This window comes from Somniosus microcephalus, chromosome 7 (assembly GCF_052327205.1).
Source record: "Somniosus microcephalus isolate GS21.2 chromosome 7, FLI_Smic_1.0, whole genome shotgun sequence".
NCBI lineage: Eukaryota > Metazoa > Chordata > Chondrichthyes > Squaliformes > Somniosidae > Somniosus > Somniosus microcephalus.
In genome coordinates, this window is record NC_140993.1 from 68,209,359 (window position 1) to 68,222,142 (window position 12,784).

Here is a 12,784-nt window from a genome sequence, read left to right on the forward strand (position 1 = left end):
CAAGATGGTACTCTGTGTAACATTTGCATATTGAATTATCATTGGCCCGCAGGCAGCTGTAAGGAATACCTATTCACATGTGATCACATGCTGAGTTGTCATTGGCCTGCAGGCATCTGTAAGGACTACTATTGTTTTGAAGACCCAGGCTAGGGGTCCTAATGCCAGGCTTTCCCCACTGAGCTGCTATGAGTAAGATCAGACCTAATGCTTAATAAAAGAGTTAAACTGTAATACTCTGTTGTCCTGCAAGTTATTTTTGTACAAAGTGTGCAAAACAAGACATGGTGTCAGAACAGGAAGAGTCATCTAAACTAACAACGTTCAACACGCCATTTGGACGCTACCGATTTCTGCGTTTACCATTTGGTCTTCGCTCAGGATGAATTCCAGCGGAAGATCGACGAAACCTATGATGGCCTCGACGGAGTAGTCGCAATCGTAGACGACATCCTCATCTATGGCAGGAATAGAGAGGAACATGACAGGAACCTCCGTGCGATGCTACAAAGATCACGGGAGAAAGGTATCCGGCTCAACCCCGAGAAAAGCATAATCGGATCCACCGAGATCAGTTATTTCGGCCATTGCCTCTCAACTGATGGCATTAACCGGATCCATAGAAAATCTCCGCCATCAAGAAGGAGCCGCCGAAGAACCGCGCAGAGCTAGAGACAGTACTAGGCATGGTTAACTACTTAGCCAAGTTTGTCCCGAGCCCCTCCGAAATCAACGCACCCATGCGTCAGTTGCTCAAACAATCCAAAGAGTTCCTGTGGGACAAACAACATGACACAGCATTTCAGAAAATAAAAGACCTAATCACCAGAGAACCAGGACCAGTTCTTGCCTACATTGACCCCAACAAAGAGCTCAGACTACAAGTGGACGCGTCAAAGTACGGACTAGGCGCAGTATTACTGCAAGAAGGAAAGCCCATTGGCTACGCTTCCAGATCTCTCACAGACAGTTGGACCCCAGCTATTCACAATATACATTAATGATCTAGATAAGGGAACTAGATGTAATATCTCCAAGTTTGCAGACGACACAAAGCTGGGTGGGCGTGTGTGCTGCGAGGAGGATACCGAGAAACTCCAGGATGATTTGGACAGGTTGGGTGATTGGGCAGAAGCGTGGCAGATGCAATATAACGTGGATAAATGCGAGGTTATCCACTTTGGTGTCAAAAATCTGAATGGCAATAGATTGGGAGAAGGGGAAGTGCAACGAGACCTGGGTGTCCTGGTGCACCAGTCGCTGAAGGTAAGCATGCAGGTGCAGCAGGCGGTGAAGAAGGCAAATGGTATGTTGGCCTTCATAGCAAAAGGGTTTGAGTACAGGAGCAAGGATGTCCCACTGCAGTTGTACAGGGCCTTGGTGAGACCACACCTTGAGTACTGTGTGCAGTTTTGGTCGCCTTATCTGAGGAAGGATGTTCTTGCCATGGAAGGAGTTCAGCGAAGATTCACAAGGCTGATCCCTGGGATGGCAGGAATGACGTATGAGGAGAGATTGGGTCGATTGGGCTTATACTCGCTGGAGTTTAGAAGAATGAGAGGGGATCTCATTGAAACTTATAAAATTCTGAAAGGTCTGGACAAACTAGATGCAGGTAGAATATTCCCGATGGTCGGAGAGTCCAGAACCAGGGGTCATAGTCTAAGGATAAGGGGTAAGCCATTTAGGACAGAGATGAGGAAGAATTTCTTCACCCAGAGAGTGGTGAACCTGTGGAATTCTCTACCACAGAAGGCGGTTGAGGCCAAGTCTTTAAATATATTCAAGAAAGAGTTGGATATATTTCTTAAGGCTAAAGGGATCAAGGGATATGGGGAGAAGGCAGGGACAGGGTACTGAATTTGGATGATCAGCCATGATCTCATTGAATGGCGGAGCAGGCTCGAAGGGCCGAATGGCCTACTCCTGCTCCTATCTTCTATGTTTCAACTATGCTCAAATCGAGAAAGAGCTATATGCAATTCTGTTTGGATGTAAGCGTTTCCACCAGTACGTCTATGGCCGACAAGTCATTGTGGAATCCGACCACAAGCCTCTCGAGTCAATCATGAGGAAACCATTAGCCGCAGCCCCACCAAGGCTACAGAGAATGATCCTTCAGCTACAGAAGTACGACTTCACAATCATTCACCGTCCAGGCAAAGACATTCCTGTCGCAGACACGCTCTCCAGAAATTCTCTTAGCTACCAGGACAGCAGCCTCAGTGAAGACATGGATGTGCAGGTGCACATGGTGTACAACAGCTTGCCTGTGAGTGACTCAAAACTGAAGGAGATCCGAGCAGGAACAGAGAAAGATGCACAACTCACACGGCTGAGCAAAGTCATACATGAAGGTTGGCCTGAGGAAAGGCCCTCAGAGCATATCTGAATTCTGGAACCACAGAGACGAACTGTCACAAATCAACGGAATCGTCTTCAAAGGGGAGAAAATCATCATTCCTACCAGTCTCACAGAAGAGATGTTGACAAAAATTCATGCTGGACATATGGGCATGGAAAAATGCAAACAAAGAGCACGTGACATTATGTTTTGTCCCGGAATGTGCAAACACATTGAGGACATTGTTGGAAAATGTTCCATTTGTCTAGAACGCCGCCCATCAAATGTCAAAGAGCCCATGATACCTCACTGTATCCCAGACAGGCCCTGGCAGGTCGCGGCAACGGATCTGTTCACATGGAACAACGAGGACTACATAGTGACTGTTGATTACTACAGCAGATTTTTTGAATTGGACAAGCTTCACAGCACCACATCTGCAGCTGTGATCCACAAGCTAAAGGCAGCCTTTGCCAGGCATGGCATGGTAGAGACTTTAGTCTCAGACAATGGCCCCCAATACAAATCAAAAGAGTTCGAGTCGTTTGCCAAGGCATGGGATTTCACACATGTCACATCAAGCCCACATTACCCTCAAAGTAATGGCCTTGCTGAAAAAACTGTCCAGATTGCAAAAACACTCATGGACAAAGCCAAAGCAGACAAAAGCGACCCCTACATCAGTCTCCTTGAGTACCGCAACACTCCGGTTGACAACTTTGATATACCTATCAATTCCTCCAATAAAAGGCGAAGAGTTACGAAGGTGACTAAAGGTTTTTATTGACTAAATAACAGAGCCCACTCTCGTGGGTGATCCGATCCAAGCAGGAGGAATACCAGCCAGTCGCTCACCTTTATACCTGGCCTGGTGGGTGGAGCCAAGGCGGAGTCGGCAGTGGTCATCCCAGGTATAGCAGTGTGGCAAGAGGCGACCTCGTACCGTGATACAATAGTGGTCAGTGATACAGTTATAACGAACAGTGGTGAACAGTGCTAACTACTAACAGTGATACGATAGTGAACGTGGTTTACCACAAACTTCAAGTCACCAGCACAGCTATTGATTAGCCGCAGACTTCGCTCAATCCTTCCAAGCACCAACCAGCAGCTGCAGCCAGAGGTCGTCATCTGCATGCAAAATGTGTACAGTGACAGCAACACCAAAAGAGATACTATGACAGGTCAGCTAGACTACTGCCGCCGCTGCACAATGGAGAATCCATCAGAATCCAGGAGCATGACTACTGGAAGCCAGCAGTCGTCATCCAGCCAGCTGACACTGAGCGATCGTATCACGTCTGCACCCCAGAAGGACAGGTGTACCGCCGCAATCGCAGGCACCTCCTGAACACCAAGGAACAACACTCATTCCGATGAGAGGATCAGTTCAACAGAGTGTGATGAACAGAGCAATACACAAAACACATCCTACTTACCTGCACCTAAACCTGAACCTGAATTGTTGACCGATTCAGGAGCATGCTCAGTTTCATACCACACAAGGTCGGGATGAGAGGTCAAGCCTAGAGTTATCCTTGACTTGTGAACTGTCAAAGGGTGTAGGCGGATCGCTGCCCTAAAAAAAACTGTACATCGTTATTGAAACGTTGAGATGTTTTCAGTGCTAGTTAAATGCTGAGTTTACTTATATGTTTATGCTACCGAGAACATTAGGTAGAAGAAAAGTTTAAAAGTAATGCATAACATTTTTCTTTTAAAAGAAAGGGGATGTAACATTTGCATATTGAATTATCATTGGCCCGCAGGCATCTGTAAGGAATACCTATTCACATGTGATCACATGCTGAGTTGTCATTGGCCTGCAGGCATCTGTAAGGACTACTATTGTTTTGAAGACCCAGGCTAGGGGTCCTAATGCCAGGCTTTCCCCACTGAGCTGCTATGAGTAAGATCAGACCTAATGCTTAATAAAAGAGTTAAACTGTAATACTCTGTTGTCCTGCAAGTTATTATTTTTGTACAAAGTGTGTAAAACAAGACACTCTGGGTCAGGAACTTCAATGTCCATCACTAATGGTGGCTCGGTAGTACCACTACTGACCAAGTTGCCTGAGTCCTGAAGGACATAACGACCAGACTGGGCTTGGTGGTGAGAGAACCAACACGAGAGAAAGACCTACTTGACCTCATCCTCACCAATCTACATGTCGCAGATCCATCTGTCCATGACAGTATTGGTAGCAGTGACCACCACACAGTCCTTGTTGAGACAAAGTCCCATCTTCACACTGAGGACACCCTCCATTGTGTTGTGTGGCACTACCACCGTGCTAAATGGGATAGATTCAGAACAGATGCAGCAGCTCAAAACTGGGCATCCATGAGGTGCTGTGGGCAATCAGCAGGAGCAGAATTGTATTCCACCACAATCTGTAACCTCATGGCCCGGCATATCATAAGAACATAAGAAATAGCAGGAGTAGGCCAATCGGCCCCTCGAGCCTGCTCCGCCATTCAATAAGATCATGGCTGATCTGATCCTAACCGCCAATCTACTATCACAGAACCATCTCCTGAATCTAACAGAATTAGACACACAGAATAGCAGCAGGATCAGGCTACACGGCCCCTGGGCCCGCTCCGCTACCCACAGGGCCATGTCCGATCCGAACCTGGACTCATGTCCAAATTCCTGCCCGCTCCCCGTAACCCTTAATTCCCTTTACTTCTAGGAAACTGTCTATTTCTGTTTTAAATTTATGTAATGATGTAGCTTCTACAGCTTTTTGGGGCAGCATATTCCATGGACCTACCACCCTCTGAGTGAAGTAGTTCCTCCTCATCTCAGTTTTGAAAGAGCAGCCCCTTATTCTAAGACTATGCCCCCCTAGTTCTAGTTTCACCCATCATCGGGAACATCCTCCCCGCATCCACCCGATCCAACCCCTTCACAATCTTATATGTTTCAATAAGATCGCCTCTCATTCTTCTGAACTCCAATGAGTAGAGTCCCAATCTACTCAACCTCTCCTCATATGTCCATCCCCGGGATTAACCGAGTGAACCTTCTTTGTACTGACTCGAGAGCAAGTATGTCTTTTCTTAAGTATGGACACCAAAACTGTATGCAGTATTCCAGGTGCGGTCTCACCAATACCTTGTACAACTGAAGCAATACCTCCCTATTTTTATATTCTATCCCCCTAGCAATGAAAGCTAACATTCCATTGGCCTTCTTAATCACTTGCTGCACCTGCATACTAACCTTTTGAGCTTCGTGCACCAGGACCCCCAGATCCCTTTGTACTTCAGTACTTTCAAGTTTCTTGCCATTAAGATAATAACTTGCTCTACGATTTTTCCTGCCAAAGTACATAACCTCACACTTTCCAGTATTGTATTCCATCTGCCAAATCTCTGCCCACTTACTTAGCCTGTCTATGTCCCCTTGCAGGTTTTTTATGTCCTCCTCACTCACTACTTTCCCTCCCATCTTAGTATCATCTGCAAACTTTGATATGTTACACTCGGTCCCCTCCTCCAAATCGTTAATATAGATTGTAAAGAGTTGGGGACCCAGCACTGACCCCTGCGGAACACCACTAGTTACTCTACCCTCACTCTACCATTACCATCAAGCCAGGGGACCAACTCTAGTCCAATGAATAGTGTAGAAGAGCATGCCAGGAACAGTGTACCTAAAAATGAGATGCCAATCTGGTGAAGCTACAACACAGATTACATGCATGCTAAACAGTGGAAGCAGCATGCTGTAGACAGAACTAAGCAATCCCACAACCAATGGATCAGATCAAAGCTCTGCAGTCCTGCCACATCCAGTTGTGAATGGTGGTGGAGAATTAAATGACTAATGGGAGGAGGAGGCTCCATGAATATCCCCATCCTCAATGATATCAAGAAACAGCTGAGCGCACTGGATACAGCAAACACTATGGGCCCCGATAGCATTCCGGCTATCGTGCTGAAGACATTTGCTCCAGAACTAGCCACGCCTCTAGCCAAGCTGTTCCAGTACAGCTACAACACTGGCATTTATCCAACAATGTGGAAAATAGCCCATATATATCCTGTCCACAAAAAGCAGGACAAATCCAATATTGACAATTACCACCCCATCAGTCTACTCTCAATCATCAGCAAAGTGTCATCGACAGTGCTATCAAGCGGCACTTACTCACCAATAACCTGCTCACTGATGCCCAGTTTGGGTTCTGCCAAGACCACTCGGCCCCCGACCTCATTACAGCCTTGGTCCAAACATGGATAAAAGAGCTGAATTCCAGAGGTGAGAGTGACTGCCCTTGACATCAAGGCAGCATTTGACCGAGTGTGGCATCAAGGAGCCCTAGTAAAACTGACGTCAATGGGAATCGGGGGGGAAAACTCTCCACTGGCTGGAGTCATACCAAGCACAAAGGAAGATGGTTGTGGTGGTTGAAGGTCAATCATCACAGCCCCAGGACATTGCTGCAGGAGTTCCTCAGGGCAGTGTCCTAGGCCCAACCATCTTCAGCTGCTTTATCAATGACCTTCCCTCCAACATAAGGTCAGAAATGGGGATTTTCGCTGATGACTCCACAGTGTTCAGTGCCATTCACAACTCCTGAGTTAATGAAGCAGTCCATGCCTGCATGCAACAAGATCTGGACGACGTTCAGGCTTGGGCTGATAAGTGGAAGGTAACATTCGCACCACAGAAGTGCCAGGCAATGACTATCTCCAACAAGCGAGTGTCTAACCACCGCTGCTTGATATTCAATGGCATTGCCATCGCTGATTTTTAAATTTGCCGCTGAATTTCTAAATTTGCTGATGACACCAAACTTGGGGTGTGGCAAACAGTGATGATATCAATCATAGAAACATAGAAGATAGGAGCAGGAGTAGGCCATTCGGCCCCTCGAGCCTGCTCCGCCATTCAATGCGATCATGGCTGATCATCCAAGTTCACCCTGCTTTCTCCCCATACCCCTTGATCCCTTTAGCCTTAAGAAATATATCCAACTCCTTCTCCAACTCCAATCGACTGCAACAGGACATAGAAAGGCTAGCAGAATGGGCAGACAAGTGGCAGATGGAATTGAATACAGAGAAGTGTGAGGTGATGAATTTTGGCAGAAGGAACAGGGAGAGGCAATATACACTTAATGGCACAGTTTGAAAGAGTGCAGGGACAGGGGGACCTGGGAGTTAATGTGCATAGGTCCCTGAAGGTGGCAGGACATATTGAGAGAGTGGTTAACAAAGCATATGGGATCTTGGGCTTCATAAATAAAGGTATTGAGTACAAAAGTAGAGAAGTTATGCTGAACCTTTATAAAGCGCTGGTTGGGCCACAACTGGAGTTTGGCATCCAGTTCTGGTCACCACACTTTAGGAAGGATGTGAAGGCCCTTGAGAGGTTGCAGAGGAGATTTACCAGAATGGTTCCAGGGATGGGGGATATTAGCTACAAGGACAGGTTGAGAAGCTGGATTTGTTTTCATTAGAGCAAAGGAGGTTGAGCGGTGATTTGATAGAGGTGTACAAGAATATGACGGGTTTGGATAGGCTAGACGGGGAAAGGCTGTTCCCACTAGATGATGTTACAAGGAATAGGGGACACAGATTTAAGGTTTTGGGCAAGAGATACAGGGGGATGTGAGGGAAAACCTTTTTTACTCTCCACTTGCCTGGATGAGTGCAGCTCCAACAACACTCAAGAAGCTCAACACCGCCCAGGACAAAGCAGTCCGCTTGATTGGCACCCCATTCACCACCTTAAACATTCACTCCCTCCACCATCAGTGCACCGTGGCTGCAGTGTGTACCATCTACAAGACACACTGCAGCAACTCGCCAAGGCTTCTTCGGCAGCACCTCCCAAACCTGTGATCTCTTCCACCTAGAAGGACAAGGGCAGCAGATGCATGGGAACACCTCCAAGTTCTCCTCCAAGACACACATCATCCTGACTTGTAAATATATCGCAGTTCATTCATCATCGCTGGGTCAAAATCCTGGAACTCCCTCCCTAACAGCACTGTGGAAGTACCTTCACCACACGGACTGCAGCGGTTCAAGAAGGCGGCTCACCACCACCTTCTCAAGGGCAATTAGGGATGGGCAATAAATGCTGGCCTTGCCAGCGATGCACAGATTCCATGAAGGAATTAAAAAAACTAAAATAGAGAGTAGGGCAGCAAAAGAAAAACAACTGAAAGCATGATTTTATAGTTTTTCATTTTAGATACATCGAAATGGGTTTTCCTACAGAGTGGTATCCAGGACGCTTGGGTCCATTTTTGAGACCCTGGCTTCATTTGCTTCAGGCCGGCGGGAAAAACAGAGGGCCCGGCCCGCCTTCTTCAGGCCGTCGCAGTATCAGGTTCCTGGAGCCAGAGGGGCCCAAATCGGCAGAAGCGGGGAGATGGGGCGGCAATGGCCCAGGCTGGGTTTGTGTAGCAGAAGGGAGCACTCCAACCCCACAAAACTGAAGAGGTTCTGACCGGGTCCTCTTCGGCCAGGCTGTTGCTGGTCGGAGCGAGAAAAGAGCGCGCTCGTCATAAGACACCGATTTCCAGTTACCATGGCCACAGCGGCATTGGAGTGGTAGGTTATTGTCCACCATTTTTGGGGTGCTTCACCCCTCTCCCCTGCAAATTCAGCCCATAATTAAAGTGCACGTGCTAACTCAGTAATCTTATTACTGTAACAGTAGGGGCTCCTCATTCTAGCCTTTGTTTTTTTTAGCAGAAGTCTTTTGAAAAAACTGGCTAACTCCCCAGGACTGCAGGATTCCCTGGAGGTCTCGGCAGCTGAAGGGTTAAAATGAAATGGTTCATTCAATCGCTTTGGCGCCTAGTTTTAGCTCTTTTATGTGACAATTTGGAGGTGTCATTAATAGAAATCAAATTAACAAAAGTGCTCCCTTTTTAAAGGGGCACAAACAATAAACTCCAAATTAAAGATAAAACAAACGGAAACTTATCAAATGTTGTTCCTGGTGTCGACTATGCACGCCAGTCCCTCTGGTGCCCACCTGTCACTGAAGGTCTCAGGCGTACCAGCGGACACCACATGCTCCCTCTCCAGGGACATCCGAGCGCGGACATAGCTGCAGAAGAGAGGCAGGCATTTGGACCAAATGGCCCCCTCGACTGCACATTGCCTGGACCTGTTAATGGCCGCCTTGGCCATGCCCAGGAGCAGACCCAAGAGGAGCTCCTCTGATCTGCAAGCCCCACTCACCCACCCAGGTGGCCAAAGATCAGGAGCGTGGAACTGAAGTGCAGCCAGAAATTGAGGCCCAGATAGTGGGAGAGGGGCTCCAACCTCTCACACTCCGTGCAAAATGAAACACGGACTCATTCAGGCCGCAAAAGTTACAGACAGCCTAGGAGTCCATTAATTTGCTTAAAAGCCTATTTGACGGGATTGCTCCATGCAACACTCTCCATGCCAGAACCCCAATGGTGTAGGGGAGGACTCCCGCATAGGGGCCTCCACTAGAGACCCTTGCCTCCACCGGACAGCAAGATGGAACGCTAGGTCATGTCTGGAAGGAAGATGATGGCAATGCAGTAGAGAGTGTGCAGGATCAGCCCGTACAGAAAACCCCTCCGCACAGAGTGGAATGACACGGATGGAATTTCCGAGAGACGGTTCAAGTTGTGAGGTGCCGGCTCCAGAAGGAAGTTTCAGGCCATCACAACGATGACTAATTCCGTCCGAATGGGGTCAGCTCGGATGGGACTGCTTCACATGCCTGAGCCTCCTCAACACACCTAATGGAGTCAGGGCCGAGAGTGACTTTTAGTGTCCGGGTGGCATCGACATCGGCTACGGGTCGGACATCGTACCAGGACATACTGCATGACAATGCCTGGCGACGTCCAGGTGTCTAGTTCTAACTAGGTTCAACCTTTGGCGATAAATGTTGATTGTTTTGTGTTTAACCTTGGTCTGCTGCTCCATGGACATCTCTCACACTGCACTAGATAGGTTCAAATGAAGATAACCTTTGGGATAAATGCATGTTCTTTCTTTCTTATTTGATTTCAATGTTCCATACAAACCCTACAGTCTTCTCATCTCAGCCCTGATGAGGCTGGCTAGGCCTCAGTTGGAGTATTGTGTTGACCAGCTCTGGGCACCACATTTTAGGATGGATGTCAAAGCCTTGAAAGGATGCAGTGGAGATTTACCAGAATGGTACCAGAGATGGGCGATAGTGGGGGCTTTCAACCACCCTTTGTGTGGGCTAGGGCCCAGCTTCCAGTATGAGGAATTGAGATCTCCCACTATAACAGGGTGGGTGTGAGTTCCCAATAGGGCTCTGCTTCTACTATAACAGGGTGCTTGAGAGCTTCTCCTAAGGCCTAGCCTCCACTATAACAGGGTGCTTGAGAGCTCCCACTAGGGCCCGTGTTGGATCTGTGATTCAGTGGATATGCTATTATTAAATAATCACACGGATGCTGTACATGAACAATAAACAGGTCTTTACTGGAGGAGGGTAGTCTCTAGACTGGGGGTACAGAGGCATGCGCAAAGCTTATATACCGGTGCGGTCACTGCCGGTACTACAGTATACAGGAGCTGTAAAAGTAGTTCTGACTTAAAGGCACGTACACTACAATTCCTCCCCTTTTAGATTAGTAATACCCCTAATATTCAAATAACAATTAACATTTCAACGTGTACATTAAACAAAAAAATGTCCATTTATAGATTCAGTCTTTGGGGCGGCTTCCTGACCCTTTCGGGATAGCGCCTTTCCAGAGGTTCTTGTTCTTGGTGCAGAGGCGATTCTGACCCCTTTTCATCGGGTAGTTCATCGGGTTCCACTGCTACTGGGTCTGAAGTAGATGCAACTGGTATGTCGGGTTCATCCCCAGGTACTCGAGACATGGGGTTGACACGTTCCTGTGACGCTAAGATCTGATCGAAGTGGCGTCTCACAATGTTCTCCCCGACATCCACTGTGTACATTAATGGCCCCTGCCTTGTACATATCGTTCCGGGTTGCCATTTCTCTGTTCGATAGTCACGGGCCAAGACTGGTTGCCCTACATTGAAGCTCCTTGTCGGCTTCTCATTCATATGCTGGAATTGTTTGTCCTCAACATTTCTTCACACATTTGGTCTGAGCAAGTCCAGACGAGATCTCAACCTTCGATTAAAGAACATCATGGCCGGGGTCTGGTTGGTAACTGCATGTGTCGCGTTTCGGTAGGCTAATAAGAAATTGTCCATCTTATGCTGTAGTGGAATTTCATCATCGCACATGGCCTTGATCGCCTTCTTACAGGTTTGTACGAACCTCTCAGCCAATCCATTTGTGGCTGGATGATACAGGGCGGATGTGTAATGCCTTACCCCATTCCTTCTCATAAATTTTTGGAACTCGTTGGACACAAACTGTGGTCCATTATCAGAGCAAACCTGCTCTGGCAAACCGTTTCTGGCAAATATGGTCCGTAGGACTGCAATCGTTTGCTCTGTAGTGGTTGAAAACATTTTTATCACCTCAGGCCACTTTGAATGAGCATCCACTGCTATTAAGAACATTGAGTCCATGAATGGACCAGCAAAATCAATATGCACCCGTTGCCATGGAGAGGAGGGCCACTCCCATGGGTGTAGAGGGGCATGTGGTGGTGCATTTTGGACCTTCTGGCATCCTAAGCAGCTCTTAGTTAGGTCTTCGATTTGTTGATCGATTCCCGGCCACCACACATAAGCCCTAGCAAGGCTTTTCATTTTCACTCCCCCCAGATGACCTTCATGTAGCTCATTTAGCACTCTCTCCCTTAACTTGGGTGGAATCACCACTCTGGATCCACACATCACTGTCCCCTGGCATACTGACAGCTGTTCTCTTCGGATGAGAATGCTGGCAACAGTGAGTCGCCATGTGTTGGCCATCCCCTCACCGTCAATTCATATACCCTCGACAGCGTCAGATCATTGCGGGTCTCCTTCTCCATATCCGCGTTTGTTACTGGCAATCGTTCAATTATTGACGAATAAAATATCTCGATAGGGTCCACTGCTTGTGCTTCCTCCACAGTAGGCAGTGGCAGGCGCGATAGCCCATTAGCGTTCCCATGCTGTCTCGTGCCTTTATATCCTATTTCATATTGATTCGCCCCTAGAAACAGGGACCATCTTTGTAACCGCTGTGCAGTCATCACTGGAATGCCCTTCTTAGGGTTAAAGATGGAGACAAGTGGTTGGTGGTCAGTCAGCAAGGTGAACTTCTGCCCATGCAGATAGTGGTTGAATTTCTTTACTCCCCATATTGGCTGAGGGCCTCCCTGTCAATTTGGGCGCAGTTGCGCTCGGCTGAGGTTAGTGACCGAGACGCAAAGGCTACTGGCCTCTCCAACCCGTCTGGGAATTTGTGCGACATCACTGCTCCAATACCATAGGGTGATGCATCACATGCCAAACGAATTGGTAGTGCTGGGT

The 12,784-nt window shown here is 47.7% G+C and overlaps 1 protein-coding gene across 5 annotated transcripts in view; it reads right to left on the minus strand.

The window, feature by feature from the left end:
• rbm43 (RNA binding motif protein 43) overlaps positions 1–12,784 on the minus strand; it is an 88,680-nt gene that overhangs the window by 33,994 nt on the left and 41,902 nt on the right. The gene's annotated exons all lie outside the window — the stretch shown is intronic.